The 11178-nt window shown below is 34.7% G+C and overlaps 1 pseudogene; it reads right to left on the bottom strand.

The window, feature by feature from the left end:
• Nucleotides 1-2432: 2432 nt before the first annotated feature.
• Nucleotides 2433-10680, bottom strand: LOC116882055 (annotated as a pseudogene).
• Between the last annotated feature and the right edge of the window lie 498 nt (nucleotides 10681-11178).

The following is an 11178-nucleotide window of genomic DNA, read 5'->3' as shown; positions in this document are numbered from 1 at the left end:
AAAGACATGATACATAATTTTAAAAAATCATCAAAATGCACTGGGTGTACTTTCTTTAAATCCTGATTCAAACAAAGAAACAACAAAATTTTTGAGACACATTGGGAATATTGAACACAGATTAATATTAAATAATGTTAAGCAATTAATTTTGTTATGTATCATAACTGTACTGTGGTTATGTTAAAACACAGTCTTTTTACTTAACATTACGTGTACTAAAAGGTTAACAATTTTTTAATAATAGTTTGTGGATTTAACAATTCTGTCATGAAATATTGCAGAAATTAGAAACATTATGTAGGGCCATACACTCAAACTAAAAAAAAAAAAAATGTTGAGATGCATATATGGAAATAAATTTTTCTCAAAATAATAAGAATTTAAGAGATTGTAAGAGGATATAACAGTAAATTATCAGAATAGGGCTCTAACCAACAGTAAAGAAAATATAATAGCAAAAATCAATCCTAAATTATGAAATAAAAATATCCTGTATTATTGTTAACCACCAAGAGAGTAAAATTAATCAGAATTTTCTGCAGTCAATAGTATTTTTCGAAAGAACGCATTCAGTTGTCTAACTTTTTTAAAAAATCATTTGCCAGTGAAAACCTTTAGGAATAAAACTGTAGACCTATAAAAATGAATTGAATATTTTCATTTATATTCATAAGTCAAATAATAAATTTATGTTGCTTACTATGTCCTCTTAGATAAGTGTTTTGATGTTCATTGGAATTATAGGGAAAAAAATCTAAATATAACTTTTAAAATACTTCAAAAAGAGGACCATTTTCACTCCTGCTTCAACAACTAGAATTTAATTTTTATTTTCTATGAATCCTCCTTTCCTAACCACAGTGATTAAACAAACAGACTGCTCAAGGAACATAATTAAGTCTTCCCAAAAAATGAAAAAGGAATCTATATCAATCCTATTATACTGAAATAAATTAGTCTATGTACTAATATAGTCCTGTCACTGAATTAGAAGTAAATTGGTGGCTGAGATCATAAGAGCCTAGTCTCAGCTTTGAGACCACTACCTCAATTTTTCCCCTACATCAGTATATACTTAACCAGTTTCTCATCCTTGCTCTCTGTTTTGCCTTCTATCTATTGTAAGGATAGCAACACAATCCCTATGCAAATGTTTACCAGGCTTAGTATTGCAAACAAAATAATCATATAAATAGAGTACAGGATATCTATAATATTTGAGAAAGATTTATCTTGAAATATTTCTAAATCTGAAAATTCCTTAATACCATTGTATTATAATGTTCTGTATGAAAGTTAGTATGTGTACTTCTAGATATGGGAAGTTTTAAATTTTGATGCTCCACTATTTAATTCAAACCAACTTCCTTTTTTTTTTTAATTGTTGTTACTAAGATGCACCAATTTTTAAATATTTTTTTATTTAAATTCAATAAATTAACATTAAATATTAGTTTCAGAGGTTGAAGTCAGTGATTCACCAGTCTTATATAATACTCAGTGCTCATTACATCACTTGCCCTCCTTAATGTTCCATCACCAGTTACCCCACTTCTCCACCTCCCTCACCTCCAGCAACGCTCAGTTTGTTTCCTATGATTAAGAGTCTCTTATAGTTTGTTTTCCTCTTTGATTTTGTCTTGTTTTGTTTTTCCTTTTTCCCTATGATCCTCTGTTTTGTTTCTTAAATTCCACATATGAGAGAGATCATATGGTAATTGTTTTTCTCTGACTGACTTATTTCGCTTAACATAATACCTTCTGGTTCCATCCACATCATTGCAAATGTCAAGATTTCAATATTTTGATGGCTGAGTAGTATTCCATTGTATATACATATACCACATCTTCTCTCTCCATTCATCTGTTGATGGACATCTAGAAGATGCACCGATTTTTTAAACCTTGTTTTTCTTAATTTTCCTCATTTTTATTTCAGAAACTTTTTTTGCCAAAAATCTAAGTTTTTTTTTTTTTATTTTATCATGTTGTGGTAAGCCATCACAGAGTCTTATTAACATGTAGATCTAGTTCAGTGAGCAAGGATCAGTCATGAACTAAATGATTCCCAATTACATAACAGCCTGTTACTGTCAGTTATTGAATGGAATTTGAAGGAGTCCCTTAAAGATATCAAATTTTCAGGCTAAATGTTCCCATAAAAAATTACAATATTTTTAAATAAATCAGCTATTGGTAATATGAGTCATAACTGGACCATCATCCAAGTAAACATTGTGTTAACCTGAGTTCCTTCACCCAGTGCTCAATAACTACACCTACGACTAGCTCTTTAGTAAAAGGGCAAGACCATGGCTAATCTGCAAGACTTAACTTATTTATGCAAAGAGTGAAAAGAGAAACAATTTGAAATTTCCTTTGGGAACTGTTAACTTCTTCATAGCTCTTCTGAAGTCACCTATAACCTCTTAATTTCTCACATGAATCAGGCTATGTAGAAAGCCAATTGTATATGAAATATTTATCAGTTGAGTGCAGAGTCTTTTGGACATTATCACTGGATAAAGCAAGGAGTTACATATGGCTACATAGTGGCCATAGGCCATGATTACCAGAAGGAAACATTCTGTAGTTGCATGGAACCAAAAAAATAAATTTGGGTGATGCACTCAGGTAGGGATATCATTGCATCTTGTCTAAGAAATCGGCCTACATCCTGGGTGTTACAAAGGTTGAAGTGCAGCATCTACAAAGTCTGAAACCACCAAGAGAGAAGCGCATAGGCATGTGAAGACGGGAATCAGTCTGAGGCTGCACTCCATAGTGATGAGGTAGATGACCCAGAACATGAGGGAAATGGAGGAACTGCAGCCATGATTGCTCTGTAAGTCCTCTGAGGACAAACTCAGTTACTAGAGTCTTGTTTCCTTCTGACATATCCACACTTGATCACTGTAATGAGAAAATATGTATCAAAGAAATTTACTAAAGATAACACAAAATAATGACATTTTGTTTGCAAATTACATTGTACCTTAGTGTTGTTTTCTACTTAATTAGTAATTTTTTTATTTTTTATTTTTATTATGTTATGTTAGTCACCATACTGTACATCATTAGTTTTTGATGTAGTGTTCCATGATTAATTGTTTGTGCAAAACACCCAGTGCTCCATGCAATCAGTGCCCTCCTTAATATGCATCACCAGATTCACCCATCCCTCTATCCCCCTCCCTTCTGAAACCCTTTGTTTGTTTCCTGGAGTCCATAGTCTCTCAAATTTAACTTTCAGCCTATAGTAAGATGGTTTAAAAATTCTTTGTTTAGGTATCTAACCCCAAAATTGAAAAAACGTGAAATAAATGCAAATTTTGAGGCAATATTAAAATTATGTGGAAGAATATCACAAGTAGAAGAGATGCAAATGTAAAACTCTTGTATGTGGAAGAAAAATAGACTAATAACTTTTACATAGGTATGACCATGTAATAATTTTTATTACATAGATTCATAAACAAAGGGAAAGGACAAAAACATATTTGAAATATATTCTGCATATATAGGGTTAATACTTATAAAACACACACATACACATACACAACCTCCTACAACTAGGTAAAAACAAGTTAACCCAATGGAACAAATGGGAAAAAAATACGAAGAGACATGTTTATGGGAGAGTAAGTTGACTTGACCAATAAATATATGAAACAATGTTCATCCTCCATATTCATTAGGGATATTTTTAAATTGATACATCATTTTCAGTTGTCAGATAAACAATAAACCAAAATGAGAGATAATATCTACTGATAACAGGAAAGTGAGAAAAGAAGCATTTTCTACTGTAGCTGGTAAAAATACAAATTCTAACAGCCTTTTGAATCTGACATTATCTGTCAAGATTAGAAGTTTATATAAACTTTGATCACCAATCATTTTTATTAATTAATTAATTTTATTATGCTCAGTTAGCCATCATACAGTACATTAGTTTTTGATGTAGTGTTCAATGATTCATTGGTTGTGTGTAACACCCAGTGCTCATCACAACATGTGCCTTCCTTAATACTCATCACCTTGTTACCCCTTGCCCCTCCCCTCTGTAACCCTGTTTGGTTCCCAGTCTCTCATGGTTTGTCTCCCTCTCTGATTTCTTCCCATTCAGTTTTCCCTCCCTTCCCCTATGGTCCTCCACACTATTTCTTACATTCCACATATGAGTGAAATCATATGGTAATTGCCCTTCTCTGCCTGGCTTATTTCATTCAGCATAATCCCCTCCAGTTCCATCCATATTGATACAAGTGGTAAGTATTCAACCTTCCTGATGGCTGAGGAATATTCCTTTGTATATATGAATCACATCTGTATCCATTCATATGTTGAAGGTCATCTCGCCTCCTTCCACAGTTTGGCTATTGTGGACATTGCTACTATAAACATTGGGGTGCAGGTGCCCCTTCTTTCCACTATGTCTGTATCTTTGGGGTAAATACCCAGTAGTGAAATTGCTGGGTGGTAGGGTACTTCTATTTTTAACATCTTGATGAACCGCCACACTGTTTTTCAGAGTGGCTGCACAGCTTGATTTCCCACCAATAGTGTAGGAGGGTTCCCCTTTCTCCCCATCCTTGCCAACATCTGTCATTAAATGACTTGTTAATTTTGGCCATTCTAACTGGTGTAAGGTGGTATCTCACTGTGAGGTTTTTTTTATTAACATATATTTTATTATTAGCCCCAGGGGTACAGGTCTGTAATACATCAGGCTTACACACTTCACAGCACTCACCATAGCACATACCCTCCCCAATGTCCATAACCCAACCACCCTCTCCCTGCCCCCCACCTCCCAGCAACCCTCAGTTTGTTTGTGAGATTGAGAGTCTCTTATGCTTTGTCTCCCTCTCTATCCCATCTTGTTTCATTTTTTCCTTCCCTACCCCACAAACCCCCCACTCTGACTCTTAAATTGCTCATATCAGGGAGATCATATGATAATTGTCTTTCTCTGATTGACTTCTTTTGCTCAGCGTAATACCCTCTACTTCCATCCATGTTGTTGCAAATGGCAAGATTTCATTTATTTTTATGGCTGCATAGTATTCCATTGTATATATATACCACCTGTTCTTTATCCATTCATCTGTTGATGTATATCTATGTTCTTTCCATAGTTCGGCTATTGTGAACATTGCTGCTATAAACATTCAGGTGCACGTGCCCCTTCGTATCACTACATTTGTACCTTTAGGGTAAATACCCAGTAGTGTGATTGCTGGGTTGTAGTGTAGCTCTATTTTCAACTTTTTTAGGAACCTCCATGCTGTTTCATAGAGTGGCTGCACCAGCTTGCTTTCCCACCAACAGTGTAAGAGAGTTCCCCTTTCTCTACATCCTCGCCAACACCTGTTGTTTCCTGAATGGTTAATTTTAGCCATTCTGACTGGTGTGAGGTGGTATCTCACTGTCTTTTGATTTGAATTTCCCTGATGCCGAGTGATGTGGGACACTTTTTCATGTGTCTGTTGGCCATCTGGGTGTCTTCTTTGCAGAAATGTCTGTTCATGTCCTCTGCCCATTTCTTGATAGGATTATTTGGTTTTTGGGTGTTGAGTTTGATAAGTTCTTTATACATTTCAGATACTATCCTTTTATCTAATATGTTGTTTGCAAATATCTTCTCCCATTTTGTCAGTTGTCTTTTGGTTTTGTTGACCGTTCCCTTTGCTGTGCAAAAGCTTTTGATCTTAATGAAGTCCCCATAGTTCATCTTTTCCTTTGCTTCCCTTGCCTTTGGTGATGTTTCTAGGAAGAAGTTGTTGCAGCTGAGGTCAAAGAGGTCTTGCCTGTGTTCTCTGTAACGTGGATGGATTCCTGTCTCACACTGAGGTCTTTCATCCACTTTGAGTCTGTTTTTGTGTGTGGTGTAAGGCAATGGTCCAGGTTAATTCTTCTGCATGTGGCTGTCCAGTTTTCCCAACACCATTTGTTGAAGAGAGATTGTCTTTTTTCCATTGGACAGTCTTTCCTCCTTTGTCGAAGATTAGTTTACTATGGAGTTGAGGGTCCATTTCTGGGCTCTCTATTCTGTTCCATTGATCTATGTGTATGTTTTTGTGCCAGTACCATACTGTCTTGATGATGACAGCTTTGTAATAGAGGTTGAAGTATGTAATTGTGATGCCACCAACTTTGGCTCTCTTCTTCAACATTTCTTTAGCTATTCGGGGCCTTTTCTTGTTCCATATAAATTTTAGGATTATTTGTTCTATTTCTTTGAAAAAAAAATTGATGATATTTTGATAGGGATTGTGTTACACATGTAGATTGCTTTAGGTAGCATAGATATTTTCACAATATTTTTTCTTCCAATCCATGAACATGGAACATTTTTCCATTTCTTTGTGTCTTCCTCAATTTTTTTCATGAGTACTTTATAGTTTTCTGAGTACAGACTCTTTGCCTCTTTGGTGAGGTTTATTCCTAGGTATACTGTGATTTTGCGTGCAGTTGTAAATGGGACAAAATCCTTAATTTCTGTTTCTTCTGTCTTGTTGTTAGTGTATAGAAATGCAACTGATTTCTGTGCATTGATCTTATATCCTGACACTTTCCTGAATTCCTGTACAACTTCCAGCAGATTTGGAGTGGATTATTTTGGGTTTTCCACATAAAGCATCATATCATCTGCAAAGAGTGAAAGTTTGACTTCTTCTTTGCCAATTTGGATGCCTTTAATTTCTTTTTATTCTCTGATTGCTGAAGCTAGGACTTCTAGTACTATGTTGAATAGCAGTGGTGATAATGGACATCCCTGCCATGTTCCTGACACTAACAGAAAGCTCTCACTTTTTCCCTATTGAGAATTATATTCCCTGTGGGTTTTTCATAGGTGGCTTTGATGATATTGAGGTATGTACTGTCTGTCCCTACATTTTGAAGAGTTTTGATCAAGAATGGATGCTATACTTTGTCAAATGCTTTTTCAGCATCTATTGAGAGGACCATATGGTTCTTGTTCTTTCTTTTATTAATGTATTATATCACATTGATTGATTTGTGGATGTTGAATCAAACTTGCAGCCCTGGAATAAATCCCACTTGGTCGTGGTGAATAATCCTTTTAATGTCCTGTTGGATCCTATTTGCTAGTATTTTGGTGAGAATTTTCGCATCTGTGTTCATCAAGGACATTGGTCTGTAATTCTCCTTTTTGGTGGAGTTTTTGTCTTGTTTTGGGATTAAGGTAATGTTGACCTCATAAAATGAGTTTGGAAGTTTTCCTTCCCTTTCTGTTTTTTGGAACAGTTTCAGGAGAATAGGAATTAGTTCTTCTTTAAGTGTTTGGTAGAATTCCCCTGGGAAGCCGTCTGACCATGGACTCTTGATTTTTGGGAGATTTTTGATGACTGCTTCAATCTCCTTACTGGTTATGGGTCCATTCAGGTTTCCTATTTCTTCCTGGTTCAGTTTTGGTGGTTTATATGCCTCTAGGAATGCATCCATTTCTTCCAGATTATCAAATTTGCTGGCCTATAGTTGCTCATAACATGTTCTTATAGTTTGTATTTCTTTGGTGGTGGTTATGATCTCTCCTTTCTTGTACATGATTTTATTTACTTGGGTCCTTTTTCTTTTTGATAAGTCTGGTCAGGGGTTTATCAATCTTATTAATTCTTTCAAAGAACCAGCTCCTCGTTTTGTTGATTTGTTCTATTGTTCTTTTGGTTTCTATTTCATTGATTTCTGCTCTGGTCTTTATTATTTCTCTTCTACTGCTGGGTTTAGGCTTTCTTTGCTGTTCTTTCTCCAGCTCCTTTAGGTGTAGGGTTAGGTTGTATACTTGAGACCTTTCTTGTTTCTTGAGAAAGGCTTATATTGCTATATATTTTCCTCTCAGGACTGTCTGCTGTGTCCCACAGATTTTAAACAGTTATTTTCATTATAATTTGTTTCCATGATTTTTTTTTCAATTCTTCTTTAATTTCCTGGTTGTCCCATTCATTCTTTAGTAGGATGCTCTTTACTCTCCATGTATTTGGGTTCTTTCCAAATTTCCTCTTGTGATTGAGTTCTAGCTTCAGAGCATTGTGGACTGAAAATATGCAGGGAATAATCCCAATCTTTTTGGTACCAGTTGAGACCTGATTGGTGACACAGGATTTGAACTATTCTGGAGAATGTTCCATGTGCACTAGAGACGAATGTGTATTCTGTTGCTTTGGGATGAAATGTTCTGAATAGATCTGTGATGTCCACCTGGTCCAGTGTGTCATTTAAGGCCTTTATTTCCTTGTTGATCTTTTGCTTGTATGATCTGTTCATTTCAGTGAGGTGGGTGTTAAAGTCCCATACTATTATTGTATTGTTGTCAATGGATTTCTTTGATTTTGTTATTAATTGGTTTATATAGTTAGCTGCTCCCATGTTAGGGGCTGAGATATTTAAAATTGTTAGATCTTCTTTTGGACAGTCCCTTTGAGTGTGATATAGTGTCCTTCCTCATCTCTTATTATAGTCTTTGGTCTAAAATCTAATTTATCTGATATAAGGATTGCCACCCCTGCTTTCTTTTGATGTCCATTAGCATGATAAATTGTTTTCCACCCCTTACTTTAAATCCGGAGCTGGCTTTGGGTCTAAAATGAGTTTCTTGCAGACTGCATATTGATAGGTTTTGAGGTTTTTTTAATCCATTCTGATACCCTGTATCTTTTGATTGGGGCATTTAGCCCATTTACATTCAGGATAATGATTGAGAAATATGAATTTAGTGCCATTGTATTGCCTGTAAGGTGACTGTTACTGTATATTGTCTGTATATTGTTCAATATTGTATATTGTTCCTTTCTGGTCTACTACTTTTGGGCTCTCTTTGCTTAGAGGACCCCTTTCAATATTTCTTGTAGGGCTGGTTTGCTGTTTACAAATCTTGTAGCTTTTGTTTGTCCTGGAAGCTTTTTATCTCTCCTTCTATTTTTTTTTTAAGATTTTATTTATTTATTTGACAGAGAGAGAGAGAGAGATCACAAGTAGGCAGAGAGGCAGGCAGAGAGAGACGGGGAAGCAAGCTCCCTGCTGAGCAGAGAGCCTGATTCAGGACTCGATCCCAGGACCTGAGATCATGACATGAGCTGAAGGCAGAAGCTTGTATGTCTTCTTTGGAGAAATGGCTGTCCGTCTTCTGCCCATTTATTGACAGGATTATTTGCTTTTTGGGATATTGAGTTTGATAAATTCTTTATAGGTCTTGGATACTAGCCATTTATCTGATATGTCATTTGTAAATATCTTCTCCCTTTTCATAGGTTGCCTTTTAGTTTTTTAATTGGAAGGTATTATGCTGAGTGAAATAAGTCAATTAGAGGAAGACAATTACCATATTGTTTCACTCAAGTGGAATTTAAGAAATAAAAGAGATGATCATAGGGGAAGGGAGAAAAATAAAATAAGATGAAATCAAAGAGGAAGAAAAACCATAAGAGTCTCTCAACAATAAGAAACAAACTGAGGATTGCTAGAGGGAAAGTGGGTGGGGAAATGGGATAACTATGTGATAGACATTAAGGAGGACACTTGATGTACCTGAGCCCTGGGTGTTATATGCAACAGATGAATAACTGAAATCTACATCTGAAATTAATGATACACTATATGTTAGTTGAATTTAAATAAAATAAGTTAATAAATTTTAAAAAAAAGAGTAATGTGAAAGAAACATCTCCATGTTGGAATAAAGGAGACAGTGTTAGCTATATATATTATATATTATATATTATGTCATTTAAGGGCTATATCACAGCCCTTATTCCCTCACAATTGCATGAAATTTTAAGAGCTATGTGTTATAGACAGCCACCAAACTCAAGTTTAGGATTATCTTCATTATGCAAAGTTACAAATAAGGTAAATACAAGCTACATGGCTCTCTGGATTCTAAAGTCTCTGAATTATAAAATAAAATTTAAAGCTATTGAATCATCCTTATCATGATTAATTTTTCCTATTTACTTCATTTTTCTATGAATTACTTATGAGATTTTGTAATAAATGTGTCTTCTCTACAATATATCATCCTTTCCAATCCATCACATTTTGATCACTGATTGAGAAAAATCCCAATGCCTCACTGGAATTTGAATTTCTTACACAGATATCTTACATAGATACTTTGTTATCTAAAGACAAATGGCAAAACACTAAGTAATAGAAAATGTAGAAATCACTGCACTCTCATCCAGTTCCCAGAAAACATTGGGAAATTAGAAAGTGATGGTTTTCCAGAAGCAATGTCAAAAATGCAGAAATGAGGCAGTGATTGCTGGCATACTGATTTTCATCAGTAAATTTACATGAATGGAGATAATATATATTACTTCTATTTTCAAATTTGTTCTTTAAAAAACAAAGGGTAAGGAAGAAAAAATAATCCCTCTATCCTTCAAAAGATTTCCCTGTAGGATGAAATCATATTCATTCTACAGGGCTTTGTGAGTTAATCATCATTTCACCCCTACAACTAGCTGTAAGAATTAAAAACTGCATTTCTAATCCACAGGGATTACTGTGAGACATCTATACAGATCATCAATGAATAGGCTTCAGGAAGTAATTGTTTTCCTTTTTCTTGGTTCTCTTAATGACGCCATCATCCAAATACCTACTTTACCTGTTCCTTTGAAAGTCTCAAAGGTACCTTACAGTTACCATGTCTAAGTTTGAAATCAAAATCTTGTGTTATCCCACCTGAGGTCATAGTTGAATTATATCTATTATACCTCTTATCTGTTAATAGTCAAGCCCCAGTTCTCCCTCCTTCAGTCATAGCCAACCACAGATCTACTCTCTGTCTTTATAGATTTATAGATTTTGGACATTTCACATAAATAGTATTATACAGTGTGAGGTTTTACTGACTTCTTTCACTTAGCATAATGTTTTATAAGGTTTTTATATTGTAGCTAATAACAGCACTTTATTCTTCTACATTGCTGAATAATTCTCCATCATACAATTTTTTTTTTTTTTACCCATTCATTAGTTGATGAACATGGGTTTTCACTTTCTGGCTTTAATGAATAATGTTACTATAAAATTCATGTACAAGATTTTTTGTTTGGACATATGTTCTAATTTCTTTTGATGCTATTATAAATAGGATTATTTTTCTTAATTTTATTTTTTGATTGCTAATTTCTAGTGCATAGA

Source organism: Lontra canadensis, unplaced genomic scaffold, assembly GCF_010015895.1.
Source record: "Lontra canadensis isolate GAN:19392208 unplaced genomic scaffold, GSC_riverotter_1.0 scaffold80, whole genome shotgun sequence".
In the NCBI taxonomy this organism is placed as follows: Eukaryota; Metazoa; Chordata; class Mammalia; order Carnivora; family Mustelidae; genus Lontra; species Lontra canadensis.
The sequence above is the reverse complement of the archived record's forward strand: the minus strand, read 5'-3'. Positions and strand labels throughout refer to the sequence as shown.